We start from the raw sequence: 6,000 nt of genomic DNA, 5'->3' as shown, positions 1-6,000 counted from the left end.
TTATGATGGGAAGCACAAAACAAAGACAATTGATATTAGTCTCTCTAGTCTGATTTTTGAATTAAAACATTTATATTTCCCATAGGATTTCTTTAAAAGTGTTATAAAGAATTCTATGTATTATTTTCATTGTTTACTTATATAGTGTTATGCATATTATGCAGCGGGTGCAGAGAATATGTAATCATTCCTATCAGTCCCTGCTCCATTTGAGCTTTCATTCTAAATTCCCTGCCACACACACTAGGGTCCATTTTGTCAGAAGGCAAGGAAATTGGGACAACAAGAGGAAACCCATGAAAACATGGGGAGAACAAACAAACCTCAGACCGATAGTGCCATATATAGATGTTCAGTTGTTGTTCAGATCAAACACCAGAATGGGGAAGAAATATGATCTAAGTGGATATAGTTGTTGGTGCCAGATGGGGTGTTTTGAGTCTATTTTTACTCACAAGAGTCGCTACAGCAAGCCTAGCCAACCTGTGGCTCTCCAGGTGTTGTGAAACTACAAGACCCAGGATGCTTTGCCAGTAGGTAGCCAGCTGATAGCTGGAAGGGCATGCTGGGATTTGTAGTTTCACAAGTTCTGGAGAGCAACAGGTTGGCCTGACCTGCTCTAGAGTTTATAGAGAATAGTTCTCAAAACTAGAAAACATCCAGCGATCGGCAGTTCTGTGGGCACTATGCCTTGTTAATGAGAGGTCAGAGGATAATGGCCAGATTAGAGTTTTGTTGGGTATGTCTGAAAATACTGTCAGTTATTCACTATGATTTGTATTTGAAAAAAATCTGAGACGAGTACATTTAAAGAATCACTTCATTGTTACTAAAAGGATGAATAATTTGAATTGGTCTAGATATAGGTAGCCGGTGTAGGAATTTGCTGACTGATGTGGAAGGAAAATTAGTTTTGCCTCATCTTTCTGATGACTTGAAGTGGGGACAGATGAGCGAGCGGCAGTAAGATAGACAGAAAGGGGGGAATTCAATTGGCCATTTATACAGTAAAAATATCAGCTCATTTTTGAGGGATATTTCTATGGAAAAAAATCCGCACAAGGGGCCTGATTCATTAAGGATCTTAACTTAAGAAACTTCTTATTTCAGTCTCCTGGACAAAACCATATTACAATGCAAGGGGTGCAAATTAGTATTCTGTTTTGCACATAAATACTGACTGTTTTCTCATGTAGCACACAAATACTTGATAGCTTATTTGTACACTGAAATTTAAAGTTGATATTTGTGTGCTACATGAAAAAACAGTCAGTATTTAACTTATGTGCAAAACAGAATACTAATTTGCACCCCTTGCATTGTAACATTGTTTTGTCCAGGAGACTGAAGTTTCTCAAGTTAAGATCCTTAATGAATCAGGCCCAAGGTGTCTCATGCCGTTCCGGAGACACCTTGTCTGGATTTTTTTTTAAAATAAATCTATCCTAAAGACCAAGAGAGTGAAGGGAGTGCAGGATAAAAGGGGGATTAAATGTGTTAAAAGCAGCAGAAAAGTCCATGAGGATGAGTGTGCAGAAGGGTCCTTTACATGTTGCTGTTATTAAATTGTTGATCACTACAGTGAGGAAAGTTTTGGAATGTTGGAGGCGGAAGCCCAAGTGACATGCTGGGGACGGAAGCCCATTTACAGACAGGGCCCTCTTAAAAACATCTTGGGCCCCCGGGCACAGTAGTGCACCGGGGCCCCTATATATATAAAAAAAAAATGATTATATATATGGGCCCTGCAGCCCAGGGGGGCCCGTCGGAGGCAGCAAAAAAAAAAAAAAAACCTGAAAAAAAAAGAAGAAAATTCTTACCTTGCGGTCAGCTGGCGATCCGGCTCCCTCCATGGTCTCCTCCTCCGTCGCGCTTCGCAATGGATGTCGGGCGGGCGTGATGACGTCAGGCCCGACATGCACTGCGAGCGCCGAACGGAGGAGGAGACCATGGAGGGAGCCGGATTGTCAGCTGACCGCAAGGTAAGTATTTTCTTCTTTTTTTTTTTCAGGTTTTTTTTTTTTTTGCTGCCTCCAACGGGCCCACCTGCCCATTGTCATTGTGCCCAATGGGAAAGACGGCCCTGTTTGCAGATAGTGAAGAAGGAAGTGAGAGCAGAGAAAGAAGGTCAGGCAGTTGTATAGAAGCCACTCAAGCAGTTTTGTGGCAAAGAGGAAGAGAGAAATAGATTGTTAGCTGGAGAGAGAATCTGTCTAGAAGTAGAGTAAAACAGATAATATACAGTAAATGGTTATTGTATATTTAGTACACAATACAGATGCAATTAGATCCATGTTTATTGATAGTAGCTATGTTTCCTATATCCTGTGGAAATATTCCATGGACTATTGCATATACATGTATTTTTTATACTTACATTGTTACATGTATTGCTAGATAAGTAACTGAAAAAGGCAGAATAATTCTGGGTTACTTGTAAAAGCTAAAGAAATAAACTCATCCAAATAATTTAATGTCATATCACCATCTAGTGGATGACTATGGAATTCCTGTACAGTTTCACCAGCTTTAAAAATCTAGATACACTGACAATTGGGTGAGGTTTTATTTTATTTCTCCCCCTAAAAATCCCACCAATGTCCATATGTTGACAGGATTAAAAAAAGTGACGAAAATCATAAACGAAAGGTGATTTGCAAATTGTGCCTGTCCACACTACAGAGATGATATTAAAAATGCTATATTACACAAGTTCATGTACATTCAATATTATTCATAATTTATATATGGATTAGAGGCAAGCTGTTATCAGAATATTATAATTGTATTTTGTAACTTAAATGTGTCACCATGTCATATATATCTGGATAGTAAATGTGCCAGGCAGGGGCTGAACTGAAGCAAAGTTTTGATAGGGGTCTTGCAATGCAGCTGTAGCCCCCCCTGGTGCTCCTGCTCTGAAAAGAGCAGATAGGGTACCTCTTCCTAGCACGTGCAGCTGATGCATGTGTCTACACACTTCTCGGAAGAGGACTCTGCTCTGCTCTTTTCAGAGCAGAGCCTTAGATTTTGGGAGCTGATGTGGGGACCCTGTGAGTGTTGCGCGCAAGGAACTAAAATTTATTTAAAGGAAATAGCGCAGGCCGCTTATTTATATAAATTGTCAATGCACTTATTTTTTATATTGTGTATATTTTGAGATTGGAAATCGTTATTTCTGATACCACGGTTGAAAAATTGTTGTTTTCTGTTTAGCCTCTCTAGAGGAAATACATTATGTTTGATGTATATATCTGATACAATGAACCTTTGTTTACCAAGCCTTTGGTGTATTGTGATGTGCGGAAGTGGCTTGTTTTGGGTTTTTTAATTGTTCTGTGGGAATGTGTATTCGGCGACTGAAGTATTCATGCCAGTCAGACCTTTTGACTTCCTAGTGGGCCTCCTGCCTCTGAAATAAGATCCAGGAAATCACAGCAAGGTTTTTAAGAATTTCATAGCTAAGTATAAATATTAGTGGCTTTGCAATGCATGTAAATCCATGTTTTGGTAAACGGTGTTACATCCTGATTCTAAAAATAGCCTGTGTCCAAATCTGTATAAAATGCACTGACTTGTACACTGAAATGTATCATTCTGATTATCCATCTGACCTGACCACTGATACCTTAAATCAGTGGAACAGTCCTTGTCAGGACACTTGAGCAATAAACATTACTCTGCTTCAAGACCCTGCTTGACAACTTCTTCAATATTGCTGTAATTCTGTGACCTGCCGATTAGACCCTAAAATCTAATCCGTTCTCCGGCTGATTCTGAGGTTGGACCCAGCTCTCTAGTACCACCGCTCTGCCGCTACCCTGCAGCTCTGGTCAGTGTGATAGGCCAGGGAGGATCCATCCACGGCAACCCGGATCCATAGTAAGTTACCAGCCCAAGTGTACCAGCACAGGAGTACACTAGCAGTGACAGTTACCCAGAAGGAACGTGGTTCTGAGTGCCATAAAGGAGCTCAGTGGTGGCAGCATTGTAAGCCCCTCCTACTGCGACAAGAGGGCACCTTTGGGATAACGAAAGGGAATGGTGGCAAAGTAAGCCCAACCGGTTCCCAGCAACAACAGACAGGGTGGCATAGGCGGTCCATCCTGTCACAGCCCTATAACAGCTGCACTCGCTTCAACCACAATAGTTCCGCTACTGCTTCCAGGTATATTTTTTGTATTATATACATAATATATAATAAAATGGCACAATGGTCAGCAATGCTGTCTGACAATGCTGGAGTCATTTGTTTGATTCCAACCAGCTCCTTGTCTGTGTGGAGTTTCTATGCTCTCCTTGTGTTTACGTGGGTTCCTCTGGGTACTCTTCCTACAGTCCAAAAACATACTTGTAGGTTAACTGGCTTCTGACAAAATGACCCTTGTGTGAGTGTGGTAGGGCATTGGGATGGCAAGCTCCAATCGAGTAGGGACTGATGTGAATTACTACTTATTTTCTGTAAAGGGCTGCATAATATGATTACTATTATATACATAAATGATAACACATGTAACTATTGACTCCATATAATTTGAAACTGTCCATAATTTCAAGGGACAACTTGCAGGGCCATGCTAACAGTATTATGGGCCCTCGGGCAAAGCAGTTGTCACTCACCGGACTGTGAGTGCTACTTCTCGTGTGTTTAGGAACCGTGGCCGTCCGCCATCCTGAGGGTCTGCGCATGTGCAGCCCTTTCAAGCCTTCAGTATCTGTTGCTTTTCATTAATTGGCTGATCAGGCAACACTCCCTATTTAAAGCACCTGTGGTCAATACCTCGTTGCCTGATCTTGGAGTCTCATTCCCATGAGCCTCTGAAGGTGTTCCTGTGTTTCCTCGTGTATTCAGCTCCTGCTGATTCCTGTTATTTCTATTGTGGTTTCCAGACCACTTCAACTCTCCTGTGTTCATCGTGTCTGCACCAGCTGATTCCTATCCGCTGCCTCCGTGCTTCTACAGAGTTCTTTCTCACTTCAACTCTCCTGTGTTCATCGTGTCTGCACCAGCTGATTCCTATCCGCTGCCTCCGTTGCTTCTACAGAGTCCTGCTCACCTCAACTCCCCGGTGTTCATCGTGTCTGCAGCCAGCTGATTCCTATCCGCTGCCTCCGTGCTTCTACAGAGTTCTTTCTCACTTCAACTCTCCTGTGTTCATCGTGTCTGCACCAGCTGATTCCTATCCGCTGCCTCCGTTGCTTCTACAGAGTCCTGCTCACCTCAACTCTCCTGTGTTCATCGTGTCTGCACCAGCTGATTCCTATCCGCTGCCTCCATTGCTTCTACAGAGTTCCAGCTCATCTCAACTCTCCTGTGTTCATCGGGTCAGCGCTCCGCTGCTACCATCTCTGCTACTGGAGTTCAGACCACCTCAACTCTCCCGTGTTCTTTATGTTCCAGTTCCATTTACTACTGCTTCCAGAGTATTGCCTCGTTCATGCTGGTTTACTTGCCGTGCGCTGCACCAACTTCATTACCGCTTCCACCTTCCAGTGATCTCTCCTCCTGCCGGCCTTCAGCCATTCAGGTATCCCTGCACATCTCTCTGACAGCCTGCTCTCCTGAACCGCGGTATGCATACTTCTCATTGACTTTGCTTATGTATTGCATATCTAGCTGGACTGAGTTGTGTTCTCCTCCGGAGTCCTCTATCCACTGAGACTATTGCTACCATTGACTTTGTCTCCTATTTGCCTGGATTGTTATTGTGACTTTGTATACTTTAGCAGTGCTGCTCTGTTATCATTGTATTGTGATATCATAGTGGGATTAAGTCCTGTGTGCCCGTGTATACTTTGCATAGCATTCATCTCCTCGTGCTCTCCTCACATATATATTGCAGTGGTACAACTTGCTATATGCAGACCACTGATTCCTGTTCCCTGTGACACCAGTTTCCAGTATCCTCTCACATAGCAGTGGTACAACCTGCTATCCGCAGACCACTGATTCCAGTTCCCTGTGACACCAGTTGCATATATCCTCTCACATAAGCAGTG

This window comes from Mixophyes fleayi, chromosome 1 (assembly GCF_038048845.1).
Source record: "Mixophyes fleayi isolate aMixFle1 chromosome 1, aMixFle1.hap1, whole genome shotgun sequence".
Taxonomy (NCBI): Eukaryota; Metazoa; Chordata; class Amphibia; order Anura; family Limnodynastidae; genus Mixophyes; species Mixophyes fleayi.
This window is presented reverse-complemented; position numbering follows the sequence as displayed.